Source organism: Pogona vitticeps, chromosome 1 (assembly GCF_051106095.1).
Source record: "Pogona vitticeps strain Pit_001003342236 chromosome 1, PviZW2.1, whole genome shotgun sequence".
In the NCBI taxonomy this organism is placed as follows: domain Eukaryota; kingdom Metazoa; phylum Chordata; class Lepidosauria; order Squamata; family Agamidae; genus Pogona; species Pogona vitticeps.
The window spans coordinates 226,476,528-226,494,736 of NC_135783.1; the positions used below are offsets into that span (position 1 = coordinate 226,476,528).

General features: G+C 41.2%; 1 protein-coding gene and 1 non-coding gene across 24 annotated transcripts in view; both read left to right on the forward strand.

Annotated features, from left to right (window-relative positions):
- The window catches only part of NCKAP5 (NCK associated protein 5), a 762,731-nt gene that overhangs the window by 497,750 nt on the left and 246,772 nt on the right, over positions 1-18,209 (forward strand). The gene's annotated exons all lie outside the window — the stretch shown is intronic.
- On the forward strand, positions 14,543-14,708 carry LOC140703345 (U1 spliceosomal RNA). Its single transcript, XR_012082780.2, has one exon. It is a non-coding gene; the product is annotated as a U1 spliceosomal RNA (small nuclear RNA).

The following is an 18,209-nucleotide window of genomic DNA, read 5'->3' on the forward strand; positions in this document are numbered from 1 at the left end:
CTGAGCTCAGTTATTTGTGGATCAGTTTTGTACAGTATTGTAACCAAGGATGAGGTTGCATGAACATAACTAGAAAAATTAAATGCAACAAGTTTGCACCGGTGTGGTTCATCAAGCATTATCCAAGCTTGACAGTCACCACTTGTGACAAGATGCTGACTCCTTGCAAAAAATGAGAATAGGGTGGTCACTTAGGGAGTACAAAAGGGAACACGGATTTGTGTAAAAATTTTCACTTTCTTACTGATGGTCAAAATACTATAATTTAAATGGAAGCATAATACCTGCCTCTGCAATGGGTATACAGTGTGCAGGTCACCTTTGTACCTTCTGAATTTATAGCACAGTATTAGCTATTTCTAAACAATGTCAGAGTCCCTGCTCTCCATTATCAAGATGCATCATCTTTAAACTGGGCATATAGCTCTTCAAATAGAGATTGCCTTCAGAGGACTATCTACTATAAAGCAGGACATGTGGGCACCCCAACTGCTTACTATATTAGTAGGCTAATGTTGTTTATGGGTGTTCAAAAGTGGTGTGAACTGTCAGCCATATGCAAGATGGATGCATTTGCCTTCTCTGACACCCTCCCCTGAATTCAATTCTCACAAGGTATATCCAGTTAAATGCCCAAATATAGTGAAATATCAAGAATATAGTGAAACTGCTTCTCAATACATGCAGAGTGTCTTTCCATGTCTACCTAGTACATGGCAGCCTGATACTAGTATAGAATTAAGTCATATAGAATTAAGGAAGAGGACTGAACAGGACAGATGATATTGTTCTGCACTTTCCTGAGTCCTCCATAGGTCATCTTCTTGGTGTGGAAGTAAGGACTTTTCCTGTATTTCTTATGCCCTAGCACAATACAGCAAGTACAGTGGTGCCTCGCTTAACGATTGCCTCGCTTAACAAGGAAATCACTTGACGATTAGGTTTTTGCGATTGCAAAACAATGGTTTAAATGGGAAAAATCTACTTCACAATGATCAGTTCCCTGCCTCGGGAACCGATTTTCGCATTACAACGATCTAAAAACAGCTGATCGTCGGGTTTCAGAATGGCCACCGGGAGTACAAAATGGTCCCCCGCTGTTTTCTAGGATGGATTCCTCGCTTTACAGGCAGTGAAAATGGCCGCCCCTATGGAGGATCTTCGCTGGACTGTGAGTTTTCAGCCCATTGGAATGCATTGAAGGGTTTTCAATGTGTTTCAATGGGCTTTTTTATTTCGCTTAATGAGGATTTCGTTCTACAGTGATTTCACTTTAACGGATTATCCTCGTTAAGCGAGGCACCACTGTATCTGTTTTCAAAACAAACCTGTAGAAGGTTAGGAAACACAGTCCATTCTTCTCTTCCGAAAAGCTTTTGTTTCCTTCCATCCAGCAGCAGCTGCCTTCACACTATTATCTATTTCTCCTTCACCTCCTTTCCCCTGCTTTACTCCCAGAGTTGAACTTTGGTGGCACTATGAGATTGTGTGGCAGATTTGTGCCTGGATAGAGTTGAGATTGTCTGGCAGCTTTGTACATGGATTGGGAGAGAAGCCAACACACAAAGTTGAGTAGCTGCAGAGGGAAACACAATGTGCTGTGGCCAGCTCATCATCAGCTAGTCCTACAGTATTCCCGGAAAGTGAAGGTGCCAAGAAGGGAAGAAATCCTTTTTTGTTGCCATTCAGAACTAAATAATAAATTCTGTCTCTAAAACCTGCTGCTCTGCCGCAAGTGCCTTCCCAGAATATTCTTGCTGCCGCAACCAAAGTCCTTTTAAAGGCCTCTAACCTATTGGCTAGTGTGCTCGGTGAGGGTTACGTATCACTCTACATGGGGAGCCAGGAAGCAGAGTCCACTCCCAGAGGACCTGCTGCTTATGATTTCATACCTGTACTATTCAGCTTAATTTGGAAGTGCTTACTGACGGAAACAATTCTTCATTCCCGTGCATTTCTCCCCGGTGAACTTGGGAAGCAATGCAATTTTTCTCTCTTTGTAAGACGTGTCTCTGTCTCTAAAATGAAGACAATTCTATTTCACACCTTTCAGAGTAGAAAAAAGGGGGACTTTTTGTTAGTGTCTCTAGAAATAAATTCATTGCAGAGGCTTTGATGTTCCATTATGAACATGAAAAGTGGCTCTTTTTACAGAGGTTTGATGTAGTATGCAAAATGTTCTGATTAAAAATGAACCACCTTCAAGTGAAAATAAGAGCTTAGAAAGGTAAATGAGCGTGGATTCAGTTTTCAATTTAGTAAATATGCATATTCGGTGGGTAAAACACATGAAAAGAATAGGTGTTCATTTGGCATCTTTCTACCTTCTTTGTATAGCAATTTTTAGGATATCAGGATGGAAGGAAATTAAACTAGTCTTATATTTGCACATTACACAGAGAAAAATGTTGGTATTTGGAAGTAAAGGCCAAAAAGTTTAATGTTTACATATACTCGTAACATCCCACTGAGAGCAAGTGTAGTGTGGTGTAGTGGATAAGACTGACAAACTAGGACTCCAGATTCCTAGGTTCAAATGACCCCTCAGCCATGGAAACTTGGGAGTGGGGGCTGATAAATATCTCAATATTTAAGATGGATGCAGTTTGGCGGCATATCACACACACATTGTCCCATTGCTTGGAGACTATTTACAGTTGCTAGACGCCAGGTTGGTTGGGTTCCCTGACAAACAGATGGATTAGCAGAGAGTGCTGTATTCTGTGGGAACATGGTGAGATAAAGCCAAGAAGAGGAAGAAAAGAACCCAAGGAAAGGTTCTCTTGGAAAGGAAAGGTGAGCAGTGGGATTACCTGACTTAATGGCATACAGCTGTAGGAACATCAGCCAGTGGGGTGGTTCTGCTCATGGAATGATCCCCTGTACCTCCTACGGGTGTGCCCAGAAAGTTTTCTACAAGGCTGAGAAGGCATCTAGAGATGATTGTAGGCTGCCAGATAGGTTTGTAAAGATCTCAGCATTTGGGTTGGGTAGGCAGGTATTTTATGGTGAATGAGCCTGAAGATACATACAGAATAGCCTTCATTAGTTAGTATGAAGCCATGGGGGGGTACCCTGAATTCAAGTCTGATGTGTTTAGAGTAGTTCGGTCTATTGATTCAAATTAAATTAGATTTAAATGAATTCTAGAATTCTTATTACAGTACATTGTAATAAGTAGGACTGATTCAACTAACCATTGGTAGTGTCTACCAATTTGATCAGATATCCTGTGCACTTCACAGGCAGAAAACATGAATAGAGGTAATAATGTTCCACCTGGCTACCGAGTGGCATCTGAACAGCTGGAAAAGCCAGAATAGAGAAGTGAGGATGGAATTTCTTCTCAAAAGTAGGTATCAGAAATGTTCAGCTTTTTAGATAAGGGGGTGAAAGAAGAGAGGATGATTAGATCAGAAAGGGATTTGCCACTTGAGTATGTCTTCTGAATTTTACTCAGTGTGGAACATGCTTCATGCTTTCCCAGAATTCACATTCCACTAATGATTTTTCTGAAAATTCAGAGTTTGTTTACTTACTAGGTTGAATATCCAAGGCAACCCAAGGCAGTCAGAAACTGTGAACCAGATTCTTAAAAAAAGCATGAGTTCAGTTGTGTGATGAACAATATAAAAAGTGTTTGAAATTGGTGTATGACCTACTATCAGCTATTAAACTGCTAGACAATACAGTTCAGATACTGACCAAAGCAGACAGACAAGCTTGCTAGCAATTGGATCAAGTGTATTGTGGCACTTAAAATACACTTCCAAGTGCTGCTGAACTGAGGTTCAAAATAAGTGTCAGAGTCTGTCAATATATTGACATTTATCAACATTATTTTAAACGATGCAGTGCTTTCTGCTCAGTATAGTTGGTGACCTTGTTGTCAAGATGAAAATAGAAGGTATGTTTAACTTCAGATTATATTAATCTTTTCCCCCAAATGGTTAGTCTTTGTGGAGATTAGGATTATGGTGTGGGTGGCTAGAAAAAGAAACCTGGCCTGCAAGTAGAAACGACTTGTTATGGCACTGCATTAAAATGGAGTTCAAGCTACTTGCTGGTTAAGAGGAGAGAAAACCGAGGAAGCCAGAAGGGCAGAAGACACTCAGTAGCTTTGTCAGTCACTTTACAATGTCCAAAGGACATACTCAAGTTCAAAGCCAGAAAGATGTTATAAGTGTTGGTGATATTCAGGTTAAAATGAAATAAAGTGGTGCCTCGACGTACGACCACCCTGACATATGACCATTTTGAGTTGCGACCAGCTCCAGCTGCAAAATTTTGCTTCGACTTGCATCCGGAGCTTCGAGTTGCAATCAAAAGAGGGAGAAAAAAAGGCGGGGAATTCAACTTACAGTACAGGGCTAACTGTTAGTCGGGGAAGAGCTTCTGTGTAGCTCTTTCACCCCAACAGTTAGAATGTGTGTGTTGGAGGAGGCTTGGGACCGCCTGCTGCTGCTTTCTAATTCTGAGTAAGTACATTTACAGGGTTTTGCAAGGTGGGTTTGGGCTGGGGGGGGTTATGTTTCAGTGCTGTGATATTTTTTGTGTGTTTTGGCGTGTTTATTTTTTTCAGCCCTAGTGCCTTCTGATGGGGCTCGCTGTGCTGTTTATTTTTGATGTTGTTTTTTAAGCCCCAGTGCCTTCCGACGGGGCTGCTGTGTGCTTTATTTTTGGTTTCTGTGTTTTTTTAAAGCCCCACGCCTTCTGACAGGGCTGCTGTGTGCTTTATTCATTCATTCATTCATTCATTCATTCATTCATTTATTTACTTATTTACTTACTTATTTATTTATTTATTATTTTTGGCCGAAACAGATTAATCGTGTTCCAGTGCATTTCAATGGGAAATGGTGCTTCGACTTATGACCGTTTTGAGTTACGTCCATCTTCTGGAACGGATTATGGTCATAAGTCAAGGCACCACTGTAGTTGAAGGTGCTATTGCTAGACAGGGAGGATGCAAAAGCCAGTAGAAATTAAGCTGGTTGATGTATCCAGCCTACTTTCATGTGTATATGGAGGAGAGAATTTTCTAAAATGGAAAGCAAATATAGCTACCAAATTACAGATATTTGTTTTCATCAGTTTAAGCTTTCTCATCTTGAAAAAAAGTTGCAGCTTTGTGGGCTTCCTCATCCCTGGGTGAGAATGAAACAAAGGGTACTGTTTTCCTACATCAGGGTCTCCATAATCGTTGCATACTATCTTTGCACAAAACTAGTTTTCTTTCCCTTTGAGGAGCAAAGCACAAGAAGCACAGAATGACTGGCTGATTAAAAAGACTCAAGCAATCCATCCAGTGCTTGTGGTCCATAAAAATCTGTGCAACAGAGCAACGCCCATTATTGTTTCACACAATTTGTGTTATTGCTTTAGTTGCAGTGGTTGCCAATTTTGTTTCATTTCTACAAAAATAAATTAAAATGGTTCTTGCTTTGGGCTGTGGAGATAAATGTTGGGAGTTTGATTCCCTGCTGTGTCTCCTTGACAGGGCTGAACTTGATGATCCATAGGGTCCCTTCCAGCTCTGCAGTTCTGAGATTACTATTATTATTGTGAGATGGTTTGACCTACAACGTCCTTTGGTTTCATCTGCAGTGGTTAGTGGCATGAGATTGTGAAATTCATCATCTGAAATATCAGTGTGTGTGTGTGTGTGTGATTCCGTCCCTTGTTCTCAACGAGGGAGTGTTATAAGAAAGCCAGTTGTCTGGGAGAAGGAAATTGATGTCAGGATTTGGCCCAATAGTTCCTGTAATTTAGAGGCTGTTCTGTGGTCAAATAATGCTTTGAATGTTTCAAAAAGCCCCCCCCTTCCAGAATATTCCTTGGCAAATTGATCAGATTCTTCATTCTTGCTCTTGATGGGTTCTCATTTGAAGCTCTCATGCCTAGACCTCATTAGGAGGTCAGTTTTTTTGCTCCTGCTTCTCATTTTGTACTAATAGTAATTACAAAGGAACAAAATACCAGCATGACAATTCCCCAGATGTGAATAATTATCACTTATGGGCTGGGGGAAAGGACATAATCAGGAAGCAGACAGTTCACATGGGCCAGTGCTCATGTAAACTGTCACTGCAGACTTCATTTGAAGCGGTGATTTCCAGAGATTCTGTTTTTCGCTACTGATGTTAATAAGAGCCGCTCCCCATTAAAGACATTTAATTAACAGTGTTGAACATTTCTTGATATTTCATTTTCCTCTGTAGGTTTCCATTTACTACAAAGACCTCTTAGGATTGAGCATTTCTCAGCAGAAACAAATGTTTCTGATAGATGGAAGAAGCAATAAAAGCTTCATCAGAAATTGTATTAATGTCGCTCTGCAGAGCTGTTCAATAAGGATGATACCATGCAATATTTAGAAGTGTTTTGAGTGAAGATGACTGTCAAGTAGATTTAGATTGAAATACAGTGGTTGTAGGTTCATATTAGAGACATAAAGAAAACACTTTGTTCTCTTATCCATCACAGGCATTTAATCTAAGAGAGTTTGCAGCTCAGTCTGTGTACACTTTGTAAGTCAAATGTGGAGATGAAAAAGAAGAGTTTTGTACGTTCGTGCCTGACAGCTGTAATGTTAAACTGTGAACAATTTAGGCTGTTCCTCTATAACTGTCTGATTTATCTGAATCCTAAGAGCAAAAACTCTTAGCTGTACGAAAACAAAAAATACAACCCACCATTATTCTTGGATTTGCTGATAGGTTGTCTAAAGGAAAGACTTATTCTGTTCTGCTCTGTTGCCATTCACATGCAAAGGGAATAGTAATAACATTTTAAAAAACAAGCATCTCCACATGCAAGTTTCAAATCCGATAAAATTTGGTGTTTATACAATGAGCACTAGGGATTCTTTTCATACTTAGCTAGTAGAGGCAGCAATTTCCTTAATATTTTAGTAATGGCCTGTGACAAATCTCCCTAAGGAGCATATGTCATTTGGGCAGGGAGTTCCGCAGGCCACAAATCTACCACTTTACACTGGGGCAAGTCCTCAACCTCCAGCAGAGCATAGCATTTGCAACTGGAAGAAGCCTGACCTTAAAATAACACTTTACTTTATTCAGTACTTTGCAAGTACAGGAACATGGGCTCTGCGGCTCCATAGAACTCACAAAAGCTCAGCTAAATAGGACTTCTCTATGGTAGCTAGTCAATGGCTTTTACCACTCCTCTGTATTTAGTCAAACCCTGCTGATCCAAGAGACTAGTCCCCAGTAAGGATTTTTATACAGTAATTATTTTTATTAAGAAAATATAGTTTCATAGAAACAGTTTATTTTTGTTCAAGCATTAGCATAAAGACATGTTCAAATGATTACCACAGTTAAATACAGTGGTGCCTCGCTTGATGATTACCTTGTTAGACGAGAAAATTGCTTGGCGATTAGTTTTTTGCTATCACTATTGCGATCGCTAAATGATGATTCAATGGGGTTTTTCCGTTTTATGACGATCAGTTCCCTGCTTCAGGAACCGATTTTTCGCTTAACAGCGATCAAAAACAGCTGATCGTCAGGTTTCAAAATGGCCGCCTGCTGTGCAAAATGGCTCCCCGCTGTGCTTTAGGACGAATTCCTCGCATTACAGGCACCGGAAAATGGCCGCCTATGGAGGATCTTCGCTGGACGCTGAGGTATTTCGCCCATTGGAATGCATTGAACCGGTTTTCAATGCATTTCAATGGGCTTTTTCGTTTCGCTTGATGAGGATTTCGCTTAACAGCGATTTGAATGGAACAAATTATCCACATCAAGCGAGGCACCACTGTACAACAACTAATTCCCATTAAAATAATAAAGACTAAAAACTAGGCTATGGTGGGCTAGCCCCACCTCCTTCTTTCTTACCTACATTCTTTCCCTTCAAGCTACATAACACAAACCATCAATAACTTCTCTCAGGCAAAAGTTCTCTTCCACAAAATGGTCTCTCTCCAACATAACTCATTGTCCATTTCTCTACATTCCTCGGACCTCCTTTTTCATGACTGTAAACCAATCAACTCAAAGAGGTGTAACTGTCCATTCCTCCTACAGTTCTCATGGAGATGCAGGTGGTTTATCGCCATTCCAATTAGAAAAGAATTTGTTTGGTCTTCGCACTGGGGCCTCTTTGTCCTTGCATTCTTACCAGGTTTCACTCCATATCAGCCTGGCTATAAATTAAGAAAAACAGCCTCTCTGTCTTTTACACATTCTCATGTCTTCAACTCCTTTCACTTTTAAAACCTAACTGACTCCATTTTCTTTCCTTCTCATTGACTACAAGTCCCACTCTCCTTCAATCTCATGACATAACTCATTTTACCACAGTCTTAGCGAGCTGAAAGGTTTTCCAATAGTAAGGAAAAATAGTTATTTCAAGTCAACTCAGAAAAAAGGAACACCAAGATTATGGAAACCTTATTCTCATACTCTCCACACAGAACTGAACAGAAGGCATATCCAAAATTCAGTAGACAAGTCCAATACGTATCTTGGATATGAAGGTATAAAATGCCTTTTTGTCATGTTAATTGCCTCTGAGTCAAAACAGGTACAAAAAGAAGGTAGGTGCCAATGCTAATTGTCAGGAGGCATATTTTAGTGTCTGAACTTCAAAAATCAGGTCATAAACTAATCTAAACACTGCATAATGACAGTAAAACCATGGGAACGAAACCAATATCTGTGTGAGTAAAAGAAGCCTGAAAAGCAGTAACAGACTGCTGAATCCAGTTGTGCAGGTAAGGCTTTAATCCCTGTTTAGGTCAGCATGAAAAAAAATCACCAGTGACATATCCTGTTGGCTACTCAAAAGTTGATAATCTACTTCATGTGTCTAAACACCAAATGAATCATGATTTTTCCGCTATACTCATATGATATGTAATATGTTCCCTTTGCAGGGGAAAACTGCATAGCAGTCCAAATTGTATGTATTTCACACAGGGGTAGTTTGGGTTTCTACAACACATTTTTTAAATAATAATCCATGGTTTTAGCTGTAGACTGTCATCCCCTCTCCCCCTCACTCACTTCAGAACTTGATGTTTAGCTCATGAATATGGAGCTGTATGTTATTTCTGCATCCAGTGTTATATCTAATCTCTGTTTTTTATGAGAAAAGAAGTAAATGGGGGTGTTGAAAGCAGTCACAACCATCTGATTTGGTACTTTATTATTATTTTTAAAATCTCTCTGGTTTTTCTTATTTTTCTTACCTTTTTATATACTTTGCCCCCTTCCTGTCTCTTCTCTAACTGACATCTGGTTTTGGTTGTTGTTTAGTCGTTAAGTTTTCTCTGACTCTTCATGACCCCATGGACCAGAGCACACCAGGCCCTCCTGTCTTCCACTGCATCCCAGAGTTGGGTCCAATTCATGTCGGTAGCTTTGATGACACTGTCCAACCATCTCGTCTTCTGTCGTCCCCTTCTCCTCTTGCCTTCATACTTTCCCAGCATTGGGGTTTTTTCCAGGGAGTCTTCTCTTCTCATGAGATGGCCGAAGTACTGGAGCCTCAGCTTCAGGATCTGTCCTTCCAGTGAGCACTCAGGGATGATTTCCTTCAGGATGGATAGGTTTGTTATCCTTGCAGTCCAGGGGACTCTCAAGAGTCTCATCCAGCACCACAATTCAAAAGCATCAATTCTTCGGCGGTCAGCCTTCTTTATGAAGAGCATCGTGGCGCAGTGGTTAAACCGCTGTACTGCAGCTAAAACTGTGCTCACGACCTGGGGTTCAAATCCCAGGTAGCCGGCTCAAGGTTGACTCAGCCTTCTATCCTTCCGAGGTCGGTAAAATGAGTACCCATTTTGCTGGGGGGAGGCAAACTGTAGCCTGCATAATTAAATTGTAAACCGCCCAGAGAGTGCTTGAAGCGCTATGGGGCGTTATATAAGCAGCACGAAATCAGATTGATTATATTCTTTGCAGCCAAAGATGGAGAAGCTCTATACAGTCAGCAAAAACAAGATCTGGAGCTGACTGCGGCTCTGATCATCAGCTCCTCATAGCAAAATTCAAGCTTAGACTGAAGAGAGTAGGAAAAACCACTGGGCCGCTCAGGTATAATCTAAACCAAATCCCTTATGAATACACAGTGGAAGTAAAGATTTAAGGAACTAGATTTGGTGGACAGAGTGCCTGAAGAACTTTGGATAGAGGCTCGTAACATTGTCCAGGAGGCAGCAACTAAAACCATCCCAAAAGAAAAGGAAATGCAAGAAAGCAAAGTGGCTGTCCAATGAGGCCTTAGAAATAGCAGAGAGGAGAAGGGAAGCAAAATGCAAGGGAGATAGGGAAAGTTACAGAAAATTGAATGCAGACTTCCAAAGAATAGCAAGGAGAGACAAGAGCCTTCTTAAATGAACAATGCAAAGAAATAGAGGAAAATAACAGAAAAGGAAAAACCAGAGATCTGTTCAGGAAAATTGAAGATATTAGAGGAGCATTTTGTGCAAAGATGGACATGATAAAGGACAAAAATGGGAGGGACCTAACAGAAGCAGAAGACATCAAGAAGAGGTGGCAAGAATACACAGAGGAATTATATCAGAAAGATTTGGATATCCCGGACAACCCAGACAATGTAGTTGCTGACCTTGAGCCAGACATCCTGGAGAGCGAAGTCAAGTGGGCCTTAGAAAGCCTGCCTAACAACAAGGCCAGTGGAGGTGATGGCATTCCAGTTGAACTATTTAAAATCTTAAAAGATGATGCTGTTAAGGTGCTACATTCAATATGCCAGCAAGTTTGGAAAACCCAACAGTGGCCAGAGGATTGGAAAAGATCAGTCTACATCCCAATCCCAAAGAAAGGCAGTGCCAAAGAATGCTCCAACTACCGTACAATTGCACTCATTTCACACGCTAGCAAGGTTATGCTCAAAATCCTACAAGGTAGGCTTCAGCAGTATGTGGACCGAGAACTCCCAGAAGTACAAGCTGGATTCCGAAGAGGCAGAGGAACTAGAGACCAAATTGCTAACTTGTGCTGGATTATGGAAAAAGCCAGAGAGTTCCAGAAAAATATCTACTTCTGCTTCATTGACTACGCAAAAGCCTTTGTGTGGAGCACAGCAAACTATGGCAAGTCCTTAAAGAAATGGGAGTGCCTGACCACCTTATCTATCTCATGAGAAACCTATATGTGGGACAGGAAGCAACAGTTAGAACTGGATATGGAACAACGGATTGGTTCAAAATTGGGAAAGGAGTACGACAAGGCTGTATATTGTCCCCCTGCTTATTTAACTTATATGCAGAATACATCATGTGAAAGGCTGGACTGGATGAGTCCGAAGCTGGAATTAAGATTGCTGGAAGAAATATCAACAACTTCAGATATGCAGACAATACCACTCTGATGGCAGAAAGTGAGGAGGAATTAAAGAACCTTGTAATGAGAATGAAAGAGGAGAGTACAAAAAACGGTCTGAAACTCGACATCAAAAAAACTAAGATGATGGCCACTGGTCCCATCACCTCCTGGAAAATAGAAGGGGAAGATATGAAGGCAGTGACAGATTTTATTTTCCTGGGCTCCATGATCACTGCAGATGGAGACAGCAGCCACGAAATTAAAAGACGCCTGCTTCTTGGGAGGAAAGCGATGACAAATCTTGAAAGCATTTTAAAAAACAGAGACATCACCTTGCCAACGAAAGTCCGAATAGTCAAAGCTATGGTTTTTCCTGTAGTGATGTATGGAAGTGAGAGCTGGACCATAAAGAAAGCAGACCGCCGAAGAATTGATGCCTTTGAATTGTGGTGCTGGCGGAGGCTCTTGAGAATCCCCTGGACTGCAAGGAGAACAAACCTATCAATTCTAAAGGAAATCAACCCTGAGTGCTCACTGGAAGGACAGATCCTGAAGCTGAGGCTCCAGTACTTTGGCCATCTCATGAGAAGAGAAGACTCCCTGGAAAAACCCCCAATGCTGGGAAAGTATGAAGGCAAGAGGAGAAGGGGACGACAGAAGACGAGATGGCTGGACAGTGTCATCAAAGCTACCAACATGAATTGGACCCAACTCTGGGATGCAGTGGAAGACAGGAGGGCCTGGTGTGCTCTGGTCCATGGGGTCATGAAGAGTCGGACACGACTAAATGACTAGATGATGAACATATATAAGACACCTGTTCCTTACCTTTTTCAGCTACAGTGGTGCCCCGCATAGTGAGGTTAATCCGTTCCGGATTAACCCTCGCTATGCGGAATCGTCGCTAAACGGGTAGGGAAAACGTATTGAAACGCATTAAACTTAGTTTAATGCGTTCCAATACCTTGCCTACTTACCCGTTCAGCGAGGATTCCCCTTGCCGGCAGCCATTTTCGCGCCCTCACTAAGCGAGGGCAGGGCGTGAAAACGGCTGCCGGCAGTCATTTCCGGGCTTCCGGCGGCCATTTTGGAGCCGCCGAACAGCTGTTCGGCGGCTCCAAAATGGCCGCCGCAATACCCGATCTTCGCAATGCGGGTTTTCCCCATTGCGAAGATCGGGTATGTTTCCGTATAGCGATCCCGAAAAAGGGATCGCTATACGGAAACATCGCTATACGGTGCACTCGCTAAGCGAGGCACCACTGTATTTTGATATCTGCTGGTACTGGCCATTGAAAACCAAGTCTCTCCATTCAACGATAGTTTTTCCTCAGAAAATATTTTCAGCTATAGATATCAACCACTTGCTTCTCCACTCTTCTCCAAAGGGAGGATGCAAATTATAGCCATCTGGTACTGAATAATGGAGTGCTACAAGTTAATAAAGAAGGGCAGGCTTTTAAAATGTGCAAATCTGTGCAGAGTAGAAAATAGGCATGAAGAACATGTATTGCACAGTTGCCTGTCAGGAACGGGTCACCCTTTACAGGTGTTCAGTATTTACAATTGCATGTACAAACTCCCACTCCTGATCTGCTTTCTTCCTGAAATCTTTATATTACTTCCCCCCACACACACACACACTATCCCTTTATAATGTCCATGGAGGGTATTTTGTCAACCCCAGCAATGAAGATCAGCGAGAGTTTGAGCATCCATATGTTTAGGATGGTCATGGAACCATATTCTGAATCATAGTGAAGTGTGATTTGTGCTTCTTAAATATGCGTAGTGACCCACAAGGAAATTTGTTTTTCTAGGAAACTGAATGATCAGCATGTCTTTTTAATTATTTGTATGCATGACTTATATCTCACCCTTCTTCTTGAGAGATCCAGATGGGGCCCAATCCCATCTAAAGCATGTAGGAAAAATTACAAATTACAAATTCCTAGAAACACAAATTGCAAGTATTAGTATATGCACATGGATTCATGTGCTGCAGAGAATTGTACCACTTTGGTGTTCAAGTGCAAGATGCTGTTATTGTAAGTTTCCCCATTTCAAACCAACCAACCAACACCTCTCTTGTAAAAAGGCAAGGAGCTCTACGTAGTCCAGTCTTTGCCTGCTTTTGCTGCCCATGCCTGCTTCATAAGGAACCCATCCAAAGGAAGAAAGCAGAAGGGGAGGTTGGGATCAGAGAAGAAAATGTTAAGAAGATGGAAGGAAAGTAGAAGAAAAGTACAAAAGTTGCAGGACATGAGTCTAAGATGGGTTAATGTGCTTATGATCAAATTTTAAAAATGTAGTAAGTGTTTTGCACTGTCTTGTCATACATTTTTTGAGACAGCTAGGAAAAGTTGAAGGAAGCAGGAAAAAAGGAAGACCAAATATGAGATGGATTGACTCCATCAAGGAACATACAAGAGCTGAGCAAGGCTATTTAAGACATGACATTTTGGAGGTCAGTGATTTATAGAGTCACCATAACTTGGAAGTGACTTGACAGCCTTTAGCAACAATAACAACACATGCTTTGGAGCATTGTGGCCAATTTCATAATTGTAAGAGTACAGTGGTGCCTCGCGAAACGATTTTAATTCGTTCCATAGAAATCGCTGTCTTGCAAAAACATCTTGTGCAACCCAGTTCCCCATTGGAATGCATTAAAATCTATTTAATGTGTTCCAATTGGGGAAAAAATCACTGTCTTGTGAAAAATTTCTTGCAAAACAGAGTTCCCCATACCATATTGGGGAAAAACAATCCCCTCGCCTGCACTGCCTTTGGAAATTCAATGGGTCTCAGATGACCTTCCTCCTCTTTCTCTCATCAGCAACAAAGAAAGAGGATGAAAGGAATCAAAGCAGCCCCCTGGCTCCTGATAATGGTGACTCCTTTTGCCCTGTTCCTTTACCACAGGGGAGAAAAAGAGGAAGAATGCAATGCAGGACATCACCAGGACTTGCTGCCTTTGCAATAGGTCCTGATGAGGAGAAAGAGAGATGCTAATACCTGTGCACTAGAGGATTGTGGGAAGAACACCTAGCCCCTGATGGGGGTCCCACAGGGCACCCAAAAACACTGAGGAGCTCTCTTGGCCTCTGGCAGGACTGGGGCTGTGCAGCCCTGTACTGAGTGGGAGGTGCAGCCAGGGGGTCACCATGCCTTGGGAGGTCAGGGGACAGAATGGGGAATGAGGTGCAAGGGGCATTCCAACTCATACCTTGCAGAGGAAATACCATGTCATAAAAGTGGTTTTGCCAGGGGGAGGCTCATCCATTGCACTTTGGGTGTGTTGCTGATCCCTGTGATTTCCCCAAATGTGGGGAACTCAACTGCATAATTTGTGGTAATGGGGGATTACATTTGTGATTTCCCTGGTGTTTTTACATTCTCTTTACCCTTTGCCTCCTGATTGTTTTCACCATTCTCTACCATGTAACTTTGCAGCCATAACCCCATTGGCAATGCTTTGCAAGATGGTTTTTCCCCCCATTCAAATATATTAATTACATAAGGCGTACTTTTTTATCCCCAAAAAGTGGGGGAGAAAGTGTATGCTGCTATTTTTTCAAGAAGCAGACCTTGGAAAGCCAGCAGCATACACTTTCTCCCCCACTTTTTTGGGATAAAAAATTAGGTCTTATGTAATTAATGTGTTTCAATTGGGGGGGGGGACTGTCTTGCGAAACAGGGTTTTAAAAAAAACCATCTTGCGAGGCAAGGACCCAAACATCGTCCAGCGAAAATTGCCCATAGGAACAATCGTTTTGCGAAGTGCAACATTGCTCAAAAAAGTCATTGTCTAGCGAATTCCTCATTTTGTGAGGCAATCGTCTAGCGAGGCACCACTGTATACAGATAGTGTTTTGTATGTAATACAGTATTTAGCATGAGCTCTTAGGCATACACAAGCTAATTACATTTCCCCCCCAGTTTTTGAGCAATCCCCATGACCTAAATAGGAAGTATAAAAATCAGTTTTCCAACAGGACTGTTCAAGTAAAACAAATGTATATAGCTGCATGAGGCCTTGAGAATATGAACACTACTCCTCTTGCAGTTCTTATATCTAAACTTGGTGGAAATTGGAATGAACAAAGTTGGCATTCCAAATGTATGCAAACATCTGAAAAAGAATTATACTGCAAGAAAACAAAATATTATAGTTAAAGAAGTAGAGATGTTGATGGGTTACCACAACCTGATGGGTTGGGATAACAAAGGACATGAAACATAAATGCATGATACTTGGTATATAAATACAGTAAAATAAATAGTAGTGCTATAGCTGTGACAACCTCGGATCCCATCTTCATATAGGACTATTCCCATGTGTACCTCTGAGACCATCTCATATTCTCCATTTGCCAAATGAGACCTGTGAGCTGTTAGGCTGTAGCCTTATTTGTGATATCATCATTGTTACATACAGCACTGATGGTACCTGTCTGTCATGGGTTTGGAGGGAAAGTTCCATCCTATGGGGAGTGGAAGGCGGGACATCAGGGAGGAGGGGCTGTACTGTATATATATTTGGAGCTTGTGTGGAGAAGTTTAGTTGTAGGAGTTGGAGTCTGTGTGTCAGACTGGGTACAACTGTGTGTCAGTTAGTACCTACCTGATAGGTTCAGGTTTCTATTTGGGTAGCCAGAACTGATAGGTTCAGGGTCTGTGCTTTACTTTAAAGTGTTCTGTGTGAACCAAACTGTTGTATGTATGATTGAGACTAAGCCACGTTACAGTATCTTATTTACCAGATCTTTTTATTTACCCTGTTTGTTATTTAAATAAACCTTGTTCTTTTGTTTGTTAAAAATCCATTCCTGGTCTGTGTGACTCCTTATAGGGAATGGTTGGTGGCAGCTTAATTAAAGTGTGGCATACTCCGGTAGGTCTGGGGTTGTCACAATCATACTTGGAAAACAAACTTCCCAGGGAGATTTGTAGCACCCTCATTGAATTTTTCTGGTCCAGACACCTGCAGGGTAGCAGACATACTGGGTTCTTCAGACATGATATGCCTTGCTTAGCTGTTTCGGTACTTGTCATGTAATATTTCTATGTCTTGTTGTACTTTTTATGGTTTAATTATAGTTCAGATCAAAGTTCTGGTCCTAAATTATTTATAATTTAATATATTTTAAAATATTTTTACAGTCAAATACAGGATACTTTTCCAAGCACAAATCCCTGCATATTCGATCTTGCAAGCTGTGTTTTTGGAGCAGAAATCACTGGACTAATTCTTGTAGCTCAAAGAAAATAGAAGGAAGGATCTAGTTGACAAAAAAAGATGAATAGCACAGTCCTACACACATTTCTTCATGTCCTTTTCTGCTGTATGGTGCTGAATCCCACTAAGTTTTTGTGGGCCTTTAAGACGATATCAGGATCAAAGCAGACAACATGCTTAACACGTTCTTAGAAGCAACACTCCCTCAAGCCACCGCTTTAACTGATATGGCACTTGATTTTCCTGAATCAAACATTTCATTTAATATGTTTTACGATTGATAATTGGAAGATAAACAGGAGTCTAATCTGAAAGTCTTTTAGCTCAAGTATGCATCTGTGGGGAGCTCTTATTATGGGAGGGAAAAATGGGTTAGTTGCAGGAAACATGTATTCAACTTCATGCTTTATTTGATTGTCGGTGGCCCTTCTTTGTCACTGCTCTTTAACTTCACCCTCCATTTTCTGTGATCCCTGTATTTTTTCCCTGTAACTATATGTCTTTCTTCCTTGGCCTCTCCTCCTAGACTTTACCTTGTTTATGCTAAATCAACCCCTGAACATATAATCTAGCAATCCGCTATTTTATACCTGGATCTATGGTATTGTACACCAGAACAAATCAACATTGTGCATGGCAATTCTAAAAAATGTGGGCACTCCAAACAAAAAATTATAACTTTGAAACTGGACTACAGATTAACACCACATTTGGCACAGTTGTAGCAGGCAGTCCACTTTTGCTCTGTGCCAAATTTGGATATTCTTACTTTAGCAGAGCTTATATATTGTCATAGTCTCAACCATTGCACCCACATTGTCACTTTACCAATTGTTTGGTAATGTCATGACCCAAAATGTTATGTCCCATCAAGTCACTTCTCATGTATAGTTACTATTTCAGTTAATTAATGACTTCTCAAATGTCCTATCATTAACATCTCTGCACAGTTCTTGCAGACCAAAAGCATCTCATGTTAGGTTCATCTCTCTTCCTGCTGCTCCCCCCTTTTCTCAGCAATACTGTATTGTCTTTTCCAGCAAGTTTTGCTTAGGTCTTGCAAACTAACAATTGTGACTTCCTTTACTGAGACAATCTATCTCGTGTTAGGTTTTCCTACTGCTGTCCCCTACTTTTCCCAGCAATATTGTTTTTTTCTAGTCAGTTTTTCTGCCCTGACAGTTGTGTTTGGGTGAGAAGTGGTTAACTCATGAAAAAAGGAGTCAGCTTCAGGGGTTTTCCTTTGCTTGGTGTCACTTTGTGAATGGTAATGAGCAGAAGAGGTTATCCTGTAGACTATCTTGAGTGGTGCCATTGGAGTTGTCAACATTCAGCCTACCCTTTGCTATGTAAAGCTTGGCATCCTTTTTCCTTCTGGCTGCATGGGCACAATATTGTGCAGCAATATTGGGCCATTTCCTGGAATTTTGAATCACAATACAATGGTGCCTCGCTTTACGATTGCCCCGCATTATGATGAAACCGCTTAACGATCACAATTGCAATCGCAAAACAATGGTCTGAATGGGGAAATTTCGCTTTGCGTTGATCGGTTCCCTGTTTCAGGAACCGATTCTTTGTAAAATGACGTTTTTTGAACAGCTGATTGGCGGTTTCAAAATGGCCACCAGGTGATTAAAATGGCT